We start from the raw sequence: 15,819 nt of genomic DNA on the forward strand, positions 1-15,819 counted from the left end.
ATCCAACCAACTTGAGGACCATTTAGATACTTTATGGTGTTGGTTGATGCATCGACAAGATGGTCACATGTTTGCTTGTTGTCCATACGCTACGCCGTGTTTGCTAAACTCCTAACTTAAATCATTAAGCTAAGGGCTCACCACTCTGATTATCCGATTAAGTCGATTTGACTGGATAACGCTGGAAAGTTTATGTCACATATTTAGAATAGGAATGTGATTGTGTAAATCCTAGGGAATCTGGGAATGTATCTTATATTCCTATTAGGAGTAGATTACCTATTAATTGTTGTAATCCTAAAGGGAAAGGTTTTTACCTCTCATACTACTATTAATAAAGGCACAATAGGGTAAATCAAACACATATCACAATTAAATCACTATCTTCTCTCTAACCATAGCAGACCCCTCTCTCTAAACCCTAGATCGTTCAATCAAATAGCCCTACAACACATACAAGATGTCCGAACAAAAAAAAAAGAAAAAATTACAAGTAGTCTTCTAGGTTTGATACATCAGGCTACTGGGTATCGGTAGGGCGAAGTGGCTCGCAGGTCGATAGTGTAGCAAGATCAGGTGTTGGTAGCGAGATTTGGAGGCCAAACATCTGTATAGCTCATACAAGGTCTCTCATATGCCCAACATAGGCCTTCATCTGCTCGCCCTGGACCGCAAGATGACCCTTTAGGGTTCTCATTTCCTCTTTCAATGCATTGACATTTGCTGTGTTCGATCTAGAAGAAGAGGCACCGAACAACCTTGCCATGACAACGACCGAAGTTTTGATCCAGGACATCAGTTAGGATCTGAAAACCTGCATCCTTAGGTACCGTGACGTCCTCGATCGGGGTCTCTGGGGTAAGCTGCAATGTTGCTTCTTGGAGAACAATAGTGTGCTTTTCCACCATAGTAGCATGTAATAATAAAGAAAAAACATATAACGTTTAATAACAAAATATAAATAATATTTGAATGATTCATACATATAAGAATAATAACAATTACATGTACTTACATGAAGCTGCTGAGTGGTCTCATCACTAGGTCGAACATAAACTTCCTCGAACAGGTCGATCTCTGGGAACTTAGAACCCTCATGAAGAAAACAACATTAAGAAAATTTTATTTATCAATAATAATAAATAAATTGTATAAAATTTAAAAAATAATATACTTTTACCTGACGTTTTGCCTCAAGCCTATACGAAAAGGGCTTCGAACCAGAATGGTGGAGAAATGTCTTTGACTCTCGAGCTTTCTTGCCAGCAACAAATTTTTTCTGTTAAACACACAATATACATGTTAGTGCAACTATTTGAAATAAATTAATAAAATAAGCTTAAAAAAATAAGTAAAACAATAATAAATTACTATTAAAATATTATGTACATACCACAAAATTTGGGTCCGTAAAATGTTTGCAGAGCCACTCCCAATCCTTCGGCCGATCCTGCAACTCGATTGGACCATGTAGGCAAGCGATCTTTAGATCATCCCATTGCTTAAAATACGTGTGAAGATTGTTCTTCCAATGTTTGTACTGGGTTGCTAAGGTCTCCTCTAAGTAGGCCATGACCTTGAGGGATATGTCCTTAAGATCATAAATGACCTACGAATATGAAAAACAATAAAATAATAGTAAGAAATTTAATAATTTTAAGATAATATATTTTGGTTTTTAATATTTGTAAACAAAATTAAAAAAATGATAAAGGTTAAAAATTAAAATACTAATCGACAACTTGCCTTGCACCAGTTTCTTTGTCTCCTCAGGAATTTCTGCTCAAGACTCCCACTGCACAGGACAATTTTGTCGAATAAAAACACCACAGCTACTAACGACGCTACTATGCTGCTGTGAGGTAGCCGCTCCACGATGTTGCGGGTCATATTCAATCTTGATCTTGGAGCCGGTCAGACGTACGCTCTGTGTCGGCTTCAGCATTCGACTAGGTCCCCTGGAATTTTTTTAAGCTGGCCAAAAATACTTAAATGGTAAAAACCCTAAGCATAAATTTTTACAGAAAATTCGACACAACCTCCCATAATAGTATAGCATTTCCCAAAACCTTAAAACAGTAAAATAGCAATAATTCACAACCCGCACCACATTTTCACAATCCAGCAAATTTGCACCCAATTTGAAAATGAAAAAAAAATACAACATAGTGATTGAGAATTAGAAAAAACTACCTGGCTGGGAGGCCTCACCCTCGACTCTGGATGCTGAGGAAGTGTGATCAGAAGGCTTCGGATTGCGGCGACACCGGTGCAGTCGCCGTGTACTGAGCGGCTCAACGACACTAATGACGTCGATGAGACAGGCACTTGGGACACCGTAGGAGTAGCCTTAGTAAGGGGTGTAGGCTCCCCAATCAATCAGACTTCGACACTAGGGGCATGACGGAACCTCTACATTGAGCAATCCTATCAGTAATCGTACTAGCCATTTTTGACACGGCAAGCGCCACATGCTCACATCTAGTAGCCTCATTTTGCTTCCCATTGGAAGAAGCCATGTCAATCACAGGCCTCTTGGCAGCAGGTGCACCCTCACGAGCAGCTGAGGAAATCTTTAGTTTTTTCTCAACCGACATCTCTTGAGCGAGCAGGGAAGATCTTATTACCACCTTCATTCATAGTAGGCTCCACGACATCGATCAGACGAGCCAATGCATTTGCCTTGATCTTTTTTACCTCATTTTTATGGAGCAGCTTACCTTTCTCCTGGCCAAGAGAACTAAGTAGCCAACGCCATTCACGGTACTCAACAGGGGAACTCAACCCATACTGGTTTTTCCTTCATTTTTTTTCTCTCGGACTAGCAGACAGGAGGCCTACATACCCAGCATTTTAGCAGCTCATGAGGTCTGCAACCTCCTCATTTCTCTCAATCGTCGACCTGACCATGGTAGGTCCAAGAGCCTAAAAGACATGAGCCATGCGGCTCACCTAGCACTACGCCCCAATGCCTTAATTCATGGCCCCAGCCACAAAACCTGCCTTTGGCTCTAGCCAAGCCAAACAGCCCAAGTAGTGGTCCCTACCAAACTATCTGAGATGACTTTTTGGTCAGTACCATTGCTCAAATTTTTTTGGAGGGTGTAATGTGGAGTTAATGTTTTCAGCAGTAAGCTCTTGGTGGAAGCACAGACTTATGGTTTCATTAGTTCAGTACATATGTTATTGCTTGTTTACAAGGGAAAAACATATCAGTCTTCGTACTACTTGTGGAAGCATATATTGTTGTAGCAAATTAATAGGAATGGTGCTATTATATACTACTGGCTTATGTCACTCATTGTCTCTAGATCAACCTATAGTAGTTGGATCCATTGCCAAATCATAATCAAAAGAATGCTACTGGAATTTTCAAAGCTAAACCTTAAAGACAAGGTTGATTTCTAAGGGAGGGGTAATGTTAGGATGCCAAGTGGCATCACTTTGTTAACCAGGTGTCAATTGTTGAGTTGGATTTCTTTAGCTTGTAACCAGCTATATAAGCTGAGATATGTGCAGATGCAAAGGGTGAGTGAATATTTGATTGTATTGGTGTTCTTGTTAGTATATCTTTCATTTGAGTAAAGGTTGAAGTGGGGTTCTATCACGTGACCCACCTCCCAAGTCCCAAAGGCCTGCAGTCCTGCACTGCCCCACCCTAATCTAAAACCCACTGCAATTCGTGCAGGCCCTATTTCCCCATCCCCTATAACTTTATTCTACAAATTCATGCGCCCACCCACCCTAATCTTAATCTGAATGAACCCATGAATTCGTGCACCTACCCTTCCAAAGGCATACAGGTCCTGCACTGCACTGCACCCACCCTAATTCGAAATTAAATCCCAAAAGAGAGAGAAAACACGATTCAAGCAAAAAAAGAAGAAGAAAAGGATGATTACGTTCCATTAATTAACCTCTCACTCTCGCATCAATAGGCATAGATTTCAGAAATTCAGAAACCCTTACCTAGATTTTGGGACTCGATTGGTGTCAGATTCACTTCGTTGAATGAAGAGGACGGAGGGTGGGATGAGCGTCGTTGAAGTGGACAGAGGACGAGAGGAGCGCTATAACTCGAATCGATGGAGGAGCAGAGTGGCGGGAGCATGAGAGCCGTTCGAGAGATTGAGTGAGAGTGTGAGTGTTCGGGAGATCGAAGGAAGGAGGATAACAAAATGACCTAACTCAATGGACAGTTGGATTAGATCTTAATCAATCCAACAGTCCAAGTAATTTCTAATTATAAATTAAAAAAAATATATATATATATATATAGATAGATATAACATTCGGTTCGGTTCGGGATTACCGAACGCATTCAAACTTGTGGCCAAATCCCAAACATAAACTTTCGGGATGGGTTCGATTTCGGGTACCAAGTGTTTCGGGAAATTCAGTTTGGGTATTTTTCGGTCAAATTTCGGGACGGTTCGGGATTTTCAGGAAAAAATTCCACCCCTAAATATTGGTCACTCTAATATATAATTGAGTCGAGTTTAAAAAAATTGTATCATCTCAATACTAATGTTCGATCCTTGCTCTACATTTTCCAAGTTCAAGCTTAATTAGTTAGAGCTTATAAATTATATTCAATGAATCAATTGTTAAGTTATACAAAATAGGCAACGTGCAGTTTAGAAAACATAAAGATAGTTTGTTATGTGCTCTCCACACGAGACTGTATTTTTATCAGAAATTCACTGCCATTTTTCAGCCAACATGGGGTCCTGACGTGGCCAGAATTGGTCGAAAAATGGCTCAAAGCCGCCTAATCTCTCACCAAAAAACTAGGGAAAATCCTCCCAGTGCATGTTCTGCATCAAATCGTCCCCCAAACTCATTTTTAAGGTTAAAACAACATAAGAGCTTCAAAATAAGAAGGATTTGAGGGTTTCAAGATTCACCATAGTCGGAGAAATGAGTAAACAATGATAAAAGTCAATGTGCAGTTCCATTTTTCCACTTGGCGTTCTGAGCAAACTGGGTACAAGAGTGGTAGTCTTCCACGAGGTTGATGGTGATGATATGGTGGTGGTTTGGTCGTGACATTCGCTAGAGCACAGCGAGGTGGTGCTGCTACTGCTCGGCTCCATTGTTTTAATAATAAAGGGGTAGTTTATCTCGAATACTGAATTTACAAAAATGCCCTTGGACTTCATAAGTCCATAAAATCTCTGTCGTAGCTCCAAATTCAATTTTGCTTGTGCCCACGTGTTTGTATCGTTGAGTAATACACAAATATGCTAAAAGAATAAGTCATACATCTCTCTAAACGATGGCCAATGGAAGTCAAAATCCTTGCCTCTAGGGGAATTTTTGTCAATTCACTCATTAAAATTAATAAAATCGTAAAATTAGGGATGGGTTGTTACAATCTACCCACCTTAAAAAAAATTTGTCCCTGATATTTGAAATAACTTGCTATACATAAAATATTCAATGATAGAAAAAAAAAAAAAATATATATATATATATAAAGAAGAAATCAAGTGAGAGCGGTTGCATAAAAGAGAATGCCATTTTGTCGCGATCAGATTGCAATGATTCATCTTTCATACCTCCAAACTTAAACTTTCCTCTCCTTCAGCACAATACTATCATAAAAAATACCTATATAAAAATGTAAGGTTAAAATAATTGTACTACAATTAAAACTGAAAATAGAAAGTTTTTCATCTACACACTTGTAGCGTAACGTACTCCGAGAATAATTGTAGTATCTTTGAGTCTGGTCCAAATAATAAATAAATAACAAACGTAAATGGCCTAATTGTCCACTTGCTTAACAAATCCAACAAAAGAGCTATCAATACTACGGTATGCTACCCGCAATGCCGACAACTTACTATTGTCACGATAAGCAAGGAAATAATTCCCGAAGGGGCAATATTACCATCTTGCCCCTCATTGGGAAATACACATAAATCATCTTATTAACGCCTTGATCGTGCTCACACACTACCCTCTCGGGCAGCATCGACAATAGCGTGCAATTTTGCTATATCGTAATCTTGATCATTTGAATACCTGTTCGTAATACTCATCTATCAATTATGTACTATGCATAGAGTTTATGTACTATGTCTCAAATCATATCCAAAAACCGAAAGTGGAACCGCAGTTACACGAAACTCTAACAAAGATAAATGTATACTACAATCATGCTAAAACTATCAAACGAATAAATGCAACATGCCACGAAGGTCCGGATGGTTCGTTTAGATTGGCCGTTAGTCTGAGGGTAAAGTGTGGTATGTCACAAAACTTAATACACATGGCATTCAAGAAGGCTTCCCAAGACTTGGAAGCGAAACACACATCACAATTAGGTACAGTAGTGTCATGCACACTATGCAACTGAACATTATAATTTACATATGCCTCAGCAAGTAGATTCATTATAAATTTTCTCTCAAGTTTAGCGAAAAATTACGCTGAAAAGGCTAAATGAACACTCAAGAATCTAAGGGTCAAAACAAGTCCATCAAATCTAGAATACAAGGTAACTGGGTTAAATGCATATATCTTGCTTCAACTGTAGCTTCCTTAATATTCAATCACCAATGGTAAAGATTCGTTTAGTAGAGTATTTATTGGGTGATTGAGGAATTAATGGTCGCAACTAAAATTTCCATGTCTGAGCGATTCTTCTAGTCGATCTGTCTACCCCAAAAACAATATGAAGTGCAGTAAGGTAGACATGTACCCAAGGTTGTTTGGAATGCCTTTCGGCACAAAGAAGTGAAAATGGAATCACAATCAGAGTAGATGTTGATCGAAACATCAGAAAATCTGATAATTTCAAGAATGAGGAATTTTACCAAGTGGTCTAAATGCAGTCCTTCTGGACCAACGGAAGGTGAGTTGACTTGTCAAGTTAGTCAGTAATTATCGAACATTATCATATTCTCCACTTGTACGAGATGCCTCATTCCAGAAGCTTATGGTGATATTTCCCCATCTCCATTTGTATATAGGAAGTGATCATAACCACTCGAATGATCCTTTCATGATTTGTAAGTAATGCCATATCGATACTCGTGAATTTGATAGGAGCATATTTATGCGACTTAGTTGGCTTGTTCTTGTGCATTTATGTCGTGTTTCCTTAGTTATTTTAATGTTTAAAGTCATTTTCGTGTGTTTTCAGATTTTAAGGACAAAGTAGGCAAGAAGATGCATTTTGGAGCATTTTGGAGCAAAATGGAGCTTGGAATGCATGTCACATATTTGGAACCAAGGTTTGGACGAAATTGAAGACTTAAAGAGGCTAAGAATGTGAAGAATTAGTGTACAAAGGATCATGAACTCAGCCACAAAAGGACACACATCCTTGCCATGCAATCCACATAGCATTCCCTTTGGATTCCCATGCATGCTTAATCATCCTTGTCCCCTAAAATATTTCTGATTTCATGCCTCAATACACTCAATTATCACACTCAATTGCTGCATACCTCTTGTTCCCTTCACCCATCAGATTTCACAACCATTCCATGCACCAATTGATGCTCCATCATCCACATTTGGGATCCAATGCCTTGTGCAACACATGTTGCTGCACCTTTAACTAATTTCTGAAACATTTCACCTCCCCTTTTCATTTCCATGCAATGAACACAATCATTCATGCTCCCTAGCTGAAATACCACTCCATTTTACCCTCCATACTTTGCATCATTGCTCCATTTTCATCCTTGGATCATTGCACACCACAAATTCACCCTCCTTGCTGTGCATTTCCCCACTGCCTAATCTGATTCTCTAGGGTTTTTGGGGCCTATATATACATGTTTACAACCCTTGGCAAAGGGTTGAACCTCCCATATTCATCATTCATGCAGAAAATTCGTCCATACTCACCCTAGGCAGCAAAACACCCCAAAAACACCATTCTAGTGCCTAGAAAACATAACAGCCACTCCACCTTATTCCACCATCTTTGCCGAGTTCTCTACCACCCTCCAACCATCAAACACTCCTCCACACTCACCCTAAACTTTTCCATACCATTCCCCATCCATTCTACACCATAAAACTACCCAAAACCTGTCCATAACCCAATCTGCCGCAAGCAAGGGAAAGGAGGAATCTTGGATGCACTTGCTGCCAAGTTGGAGCATTCTAGGTGTTTTCTTTCTTTGGATTTTAATGTCTAATTCATGTAATCTTTGTTTTGCTTTAAGTATGATTGGCTAATTTCGTTTTTGGCTAAGGGTGTATTCAAAACCATGATTATATATGTGAAATGAGTTGATTACTTCCAGTTATTGTTACATAAGTCGTGAATACAATTTGCTTAACCATTTGATTTAGAACTTATTCTTGTATGTTGATTGAGAGTGCACGCTTAATTTGCATGTTTGAATTTGATGCTAGGATATAAATTTGTTTCACCTAATCGTTATGAATTTATATTCGTAAGTAGTGAAGGTCGCTAGTCACGATCGTGTTAAGTAGATTCCTGGCAAGAGTATCATGCTTTTCATAGTTACGAATGCCTTGTCGATGCTTATGATTTCCAAAGAACGTAATGATTCTAACTTGTGTCTTTATCATGCTGTTCATATAAAGAACTTGTTAGGAATAATTTGTTTGCGATGCATATTCATCCAATTCAATGATCCTAGGGAAATCTGAAGGTTAATTTAAGCGGACCTAATTAACTTGGAGTGTTGAGGTTCATAACTTATTGAATTGATAACTGGAAATTGATTTACGTTGCATATATTTCATGTGTGGAGAAGAACCCCTTAGCCATTCCATCATCCATTGATTCTTCATAACTTTGTATTACAATCTGTTTCTCTTACAATCTGCCATTTAAGTTTATTTTCGTCCAAATCAAATCCCCAATTATTTTGAATTCCTAGATTAATTGGAAAGTGTGTTGGTTTATGTTTTTAGGTGTTTTAGGTCACTAGGAAACCAAAATTCGTCCAAGTTGAGTTAGAGTCCCAAAACTGCCCAGAAAGTGGTTTTTAGGCAGTTTTGAGTGTTTGGTTGCTGTTTTGATTCTTTTGGTTCGTTTTAGTATTTTAACGTGAGTTTTGCATTCTTTGAGTCTAATCTAGTGCTTTAAACTTTGTTTTTACATTTCTAAGTCAGTTTTCAAGTGTTTAGCAATCCTTCCTAATCTCCGGTCTAGAACGATCCCTATTTACATACTTTGCTACAATTAATAAAAAGAGGGTTTAATTTTGTGTGTTAACTTATTTTTCACATCAGAATTCCAACTGAATTGGGATAGGACATACTGAAAGTGTTCAAGGGTAGATACATGATGTGAAAATTAACTTGACACACAAATTAAACCCTATTGTTGACAATTGTAGTAAAGATGTAAGTAGAGATCGTTCTAAACCAGGGATTAACTAGGGATGCTAATCTACACAAATTAGCTTTAAAACACTAAACTAGACACTTAAGACTCAAAACTTACTCAAAACACTCAAAACAGCACAACTAAGTGAAATTGACTCAAAACAGACTCTAAGGAGTTATTTGGACGAATTTAAAACTAATAAGACTCAAAACACTAAATTGGGCAGATTTAAACACTTTTCTAACTAATCTAACACACTTAATTAAAGGGGGATTGATTTGGCCGAAATTAATTAAACTAAACAGATTGCAAAACTAAAACAAACCAAGTACGAAATCAGGTGAATTGAATGGTGAAATAGGCTAGTTAGAGGGTCCTTCTTCACACATGACATATGCATACAAACCAATTTCCAGTTATTATTCCTTTAGACTATGAATGACAACACCCCAAGTTAACCGTGATAGCACAAATTAACCATCAGATTTTCCTTAATTCATTGAATTAGATGGAATACGCATCGCAACCAAATTATCCTTATCAAGTTCCCTAACTATGAAAAGCATGTTAGAAAGACATATCAAAGGTCATTAAGTTCTTTGAAAACCATAAGCATTGACGAGACATTCGTAACTATGAAAAGCATGATACTCCTGCCAAGGATTCACTCAACACAATCATGACTAGTGACTTTTACTACTTGTGAATATAAGTTCATAACGATTAGGTAAAACTCCCTTATACTCTAGCATCAAATTCATGCATGCAAATTAAGTATGCATCCTCAATCAACATACATAAACAAGTTTTGATAACACTGATAAGCAAATCACATTCAAGACTCAAGAAACAATAACTGGAAGTAATCAAATTCACCTCTAACTACAAGAAATTAGTTCCACATGTTCATAATAATTGAAAAGCAAAGTAAAATAAACATGGAAACGAAACGAGGGAAGAAAGAACTCTGAAAATCTCCAATGGTTGCAGGTGACTTGTGACACAACCCTTGAATGGTGGCACGGCACAAATCTCCTCTTCTCCTTCCCTTCATTGATGTGGCACTTGATGAATTTTCAGTGAATTGGTGTGAATTGTGGTGTGGAATTATATGGGGGGTGGTGGTCGAATTTGTGGCTGAAATTATGTATTTATAGGCTAGGCAAACCCTAGGGAAATCATACTAGGGTTAGAAATTAGTTGAAATAAAGGATTAGAGCCCTAGGGTGCGGCACAAGGCTTGGGCCTCAAGAAAAGGGTCACAACCTAATTAACTTCTAAAAAGGCTTTGCAATCCAAATCCATAAAGAAAAGGCTAACTAAATCAGAATCCAAGAAGGAAAAGGGAATGGAAATGCACGGCAGGAATTGGAGGGAAAGGGAATGGAGTGCAAGGCAAGGCAAAGGCCTTCTAGAAGGAAGGAAGCGCCATGTTTTTAGGGTTTCTAGAAGCAAAATGTTTTGTGGCAGAAATTGGGACTTCTAGAAGGGAATGCTTCTAGAAATAGCTTCTAGAAATCAGATATTTAGGTCCCCTTACAGCTGGATTTAAGGTATGATAAGATTAGGATATGATAAGATAAGGTTGGATAAGGTTTTAGATAATGTTTCCTTCTTTTGAGCTGATTCCTTATCTTCTTTGCCTTGAATTTAATTTCTTCATCTCCTTATCATATTCCTAGCCTTTTGAACTTCAAAACGTCCATCCACCTTGCTCCATACATGTGTTATCCATTCTTGGCTCAAAACTGCTCCAAAATGCACTTTCTTGCCAACTTTGTCATTTGGACCTGCAAACACACGAAAATAGCTTAAAACACTATAATAAGTAAGAACTAACAACATAAATGCAAGAAAACAAGCTAACTAAGTCGCATAAATATGCTCCTATCAATACATCTTTTACTACGGTGAACAATAATCACGTTTGCAACACCGGGAGGAATACACGATAGTGCAATCGTAGACGTTGATTTAGTTTTTCCATTGCTACTGTCAGAAATTTAGCTCATTACAATTGAAGATGTATTTGAGAAGTCTAAGGTTGGTAAAGATTTTGGACATGCTTCTCCACAAAGAAATGTCATCCGGTTTTTCAAGTAAGAATGATAATTGTTGACTCCAGGTCATAAGTAAGATGGTTCATTTCGTACAATTCCAACCGTTGGGAAACATAAGCGATACTTTGTCATACTACATCGGTACGCAACCAAATCATTCAAGGAAACGTCATCATGGATTTCAAAATTCTCAATGTTATTGAAAGGTGTACGAACAATGGTGGGAAATAGACAACATCTCAGTTGTCACAACTTTAATTGTATTCCACGTCTGAGTTAAACTAATTTTCCTTGGCCAAGGAAAAACACCACTGCTGAAAAGTCACTAACAAACTGCTGATAAAATTAACAAGGCCAAGGATATCGCATATTTCATAACGATTTGTGGAATATGAAATTTTCAACATTTGCAATCTTTTTGGAAATTGACAAGAATGTCGTCTGCTGAGATTACATCCCAAGAAAAGTACCAATCTAAACAAAGGTAATATTTGAGGAATTTGGTATAAAGCTGACTGTCAGCGTTTAGAAAATTTACTCTCGTTGCTAGGGAAGGTGAGAAAGTCATCGGTTAGACCACTACAAATTCGACAAGCTACAGAAGAAAACCCGAGTTCCAAAAGTTGGTCAAAAAGACCATCAACTTGAAGTAGGGGTTAACAGTCTTTAATCGTCACCTGATTGAGTTTCTAAAATCTAGGTACGATCCTAAGGTTCAGTCTTCCGCCTTCGCGGATAGGTTTGAGGTCCCAAAGTAAGGTGTTTGGTTCCTGGTTGGGTAAATTCCCAATCTGTAAGCTTTTATAACTAAGTTTTCTTAAAGATGTAAAAGTCATTCGAAAATGCAAAAGGAAAACTGGTGTAGTATGAGAAAATGGATCGATGGTGTACTTCATTTCACAATTTGGTGATGTCCCAAGTAAAATTTTGAGAAATTACGCTAGAAATATTGTTCATTGAAACGTACCATACTACTTCCTTTCTATATGCCACGTATAAAAGGTCTTTCACAGCTTTCTTGATACTCAAGTCACTCTTACAACGGGAATTAACTCGTGCCCCAATTCTAATGTTTGTCTATGAAAGTGACCTCAAGGATGACTGATCGAGAATGTTTGGGTTACCTAAATAGGTAATGTGGTTAGAAAAACTACGAGTTTACTATCCCCCTACAAGGCTTGCCCTTAAGTCTTCACGATTTTAATTTCTTTGGCTCACATAGTCACTGTTAATCAATCTATCAGTTGCGCTGCTAATTAATGCACATATGATATTTTGATATTGTTCGCTACCCTGAAACTGTGAACCGACTTTCTGGCATAAAGGTATAACTTCCAGATACTAGTACTTGTGTCCAGTATCTGAAATCATACCACCTAAATACTAGCTGACATGTCATGGTTATCAGACAGTATCGTCAATTAATAGGTTCACCATAGGCTGATTACAGGTTAGAGCCCGTTAAGGTAGATGGTTTCAAATGATTGGTAAGGAATTGGTATTGTGAGGTGGTTTCGTGTAGAGGTATTCTGACATGAATATGACTGGGTGTAATAATGATATACGCTCTAGTACTATAATCACGAGAAGATTGGCGCTAGGCGAATCAAATACAAGTCCTAATTGCCTATAGCAATCTAGGATAGGACTGACACCTACAATGGATCCAAAGTGAGCGTACAATGCGATGTGAACATACACGTGAAAAGACTGGCCATGGTCCAGGCGAGTACTAACACCAGTACAACATACAATGAGCAGATAACACAAATATAAACATGCAATGGTAAATCGATAATTCGATAATTTAACAACCCTAGTCAATGAAATACTATTCATAACCATAAACACCATTAAAGCATCCATACTAATACGCATACTTGTGCATCCCGTAGGACGTAGTATAATTGCATGAATTCCGTCAATGCAGTAACTTTATATACGTTACCCTAATCTAGGTGTAACGTAGAAAATTCTTTTTTCAAATATATAAATGTAAACAAACAAATATATATACTACATAAAAGAAAAGACCCACTCACAGTTACTTGTGTGGTCGTAGCCGTTCAAACTAGGATAGCCAGAGTCTTTGATAGTAATTGAACCTAAGTATAATATTGGGATCCATTAGTAAAACTCAATTAAAACATTTGAATTTGGAGAAATGGATTGTGAATTCAGAATCAATGCATCGAAATACGCTAAGAAGGGTCCCGGGCAATTTTCGTAAAAAGTCAACGAAAAGTCAACAGTCAACCCTAAAAAGTCAACCGAGACGCCCTGATAGTCAACTACGTTAAATATTTAGAATTTCACTAAATGGATGCCAAAAATGGACTCAGGGTGTTGAAATTAGCCTATGAGGGTTTTCAAGAAAATTCTGAAAAGGTCAACAAAAGTCAACTAACGGTCAACAGTAAACTTTAACAGAATATTCTCTCCTCAGAAGGAATATTCTGTTAAGTCACCATTTAACTTTAATAGAATATTCTTCGGCCGGTTGCCGCTACAACCGCCGGAATCTAGGAATCCTGGTTTGAAAACTTTCCCGGCTCTTCCTAGCTTCGAAACTCAACTAAAACTAGCAATCTAATATGCCAATTTAAAGCTCAAAAGGAGAAGAAGAGAAATATACCAACATGGGGTCCTGACGTGGCTGGAATTGGCCGACAAACGGCTCGAAGCCTTCAGATCTCTCGCCGGAAAACTGGGGAAAATCCTCCCAATGTGTGTTTTGAATCAAATCATCCCCCAAACTCATTTTTAAGGTTAAAACAACATAAGAGCTTCAAATTAAGAAGGATTTAAGGGTCTCGAGGCTCACCATGGTCGGAGAAATGAGTGAACAGTGATAAAAGTCACTGTGTAGTTCCATTTTTCCACTTGGGCGTTCTTAGCAAACTAGGTACAAGAGTGGTAGTCTTCTGCAAGGTTGATAGTTGTGGTTTGGTTGTGAGGTTTGCCGGAGTACGGTGAGGTGGTGGTGTTGCTGCTACTCGGCTCCATTGTTTTTATAGAGAGAATAGATGGATAGTTTAAGGGAAAAAGAGAAGAGAGAGACAGTCAAGAGAGATGAGATCCGGAGAGTGAGAAGGAGAGAACACAAGGACAAAAGGGATAGAAGACCCATATTGGTGGGTCCCACCATGCAGAAAAATCATACATTAAAAAAATATTAAAATAATAAAAGGGTAGTTTATCTTGAATAATGAATTTACCAAAATGCCCTTGGACTTCATAAGTCCAAAAAATCTTTGTCATAGCTCCAAATTTAATTATGTTTGTGCCCACGCGTTTGTATCATCAAGTACTACACAAATATGTTAAAAGAACAAGTCATACGTTTCTCTAAACGATGGTCAACGGAAGTCAAATTCCTTGCCTCTAGGGGCATTTTCGTCAATTCACTCATTTAAAATTAATAAAATCGTAAAGTTAGAGACGGGTTGCTACACATTCACTGAGGGGTTCCCTACTCTCTATGATGCAGAAATCTGTGATCCTGGTAACCGAGTACACCAGTGTGGAGTAGGATGACGCCAAGGCTACTAGGGAGATAGTAGCAGCCATGGTAGCAAAAGCTTGCTTGGCTGCTAAAAAAAGTAAAGAGTTGGAATCTAAACTTGCCTTTTTGAAGGGATCTGATGTCTCTGCCCCCATTATTCTGCAGCTTGAGACTGCTCACCAAGAGATCAGTGACATGAAAGGTCAGCTAGACATGATTTAGGGGAAATACAACGCTACAGAAAAACAGATCGACGTCGAAGCGATACTAGTGCAAGACTTCAAGCATGTCATTTCAGAGCTTTAGATTGCCCGCGATGCAAATGACGTAGAGTTGCTCACCGTGCATAATGACGTGGTTCGACTCAAGAAGGCTGCCAGTAGACTTGAGTCCAAGGAAATGGAGCTACAATAAGCGTTATCTGCCTGCGAGAAGCTGACTTCAAGCTTATGTTAAAACCATAATATGTACTTAAAACTCCTACATTACCTAGATATACATATATATTCTTGCTTTTTTTTTAATAAGGTGTTACATAATTTTTATTCATGTATTATGTTGTAGTTCTAGTTAATTTCTATGATATTTAATAATTTTACATAAATCCACCTAGCCCGCCTAGGCGATGCTAGGCCTCAATCCACCGTCCGACTAGCACCTAGCGTCTTTTAGAACTTTGGTGATGAACATCAAAATTTGTTGTTAGCTGAGGTGGTGGTGGCGTGGAGGTGGGGATAATGGCTATAGGATGGTTGTGGTGGTGATGTCATGGGAAAGTGGTGGTGGTGGTGTTGTGATGGTTGTGGTGTGAGGGTAATGGTGGCGGCAATGGCACTGGTGGTCATGGCAAAGTGACTGCAATAGCAGCGTTGATGGTGATGGGACTTGTGGTATCGAAGATGGTTGCAAGCATATAAAAGAGATGA

The sequence above is a fragment of the Malus domestica genome, chromosome 03 (assembly GCF_042453785.1).
Source record: "Malus domestica chromosome 03, GDT2T_hap1".
In the NCBI taxonomy this organism is placed as follows: domain Eukaryota; kingdom Viridiplantae; phylum Streptophyta; class Magnoliopsida; order Rosales; family Rosaceae; genus Malus; species Malus domestica.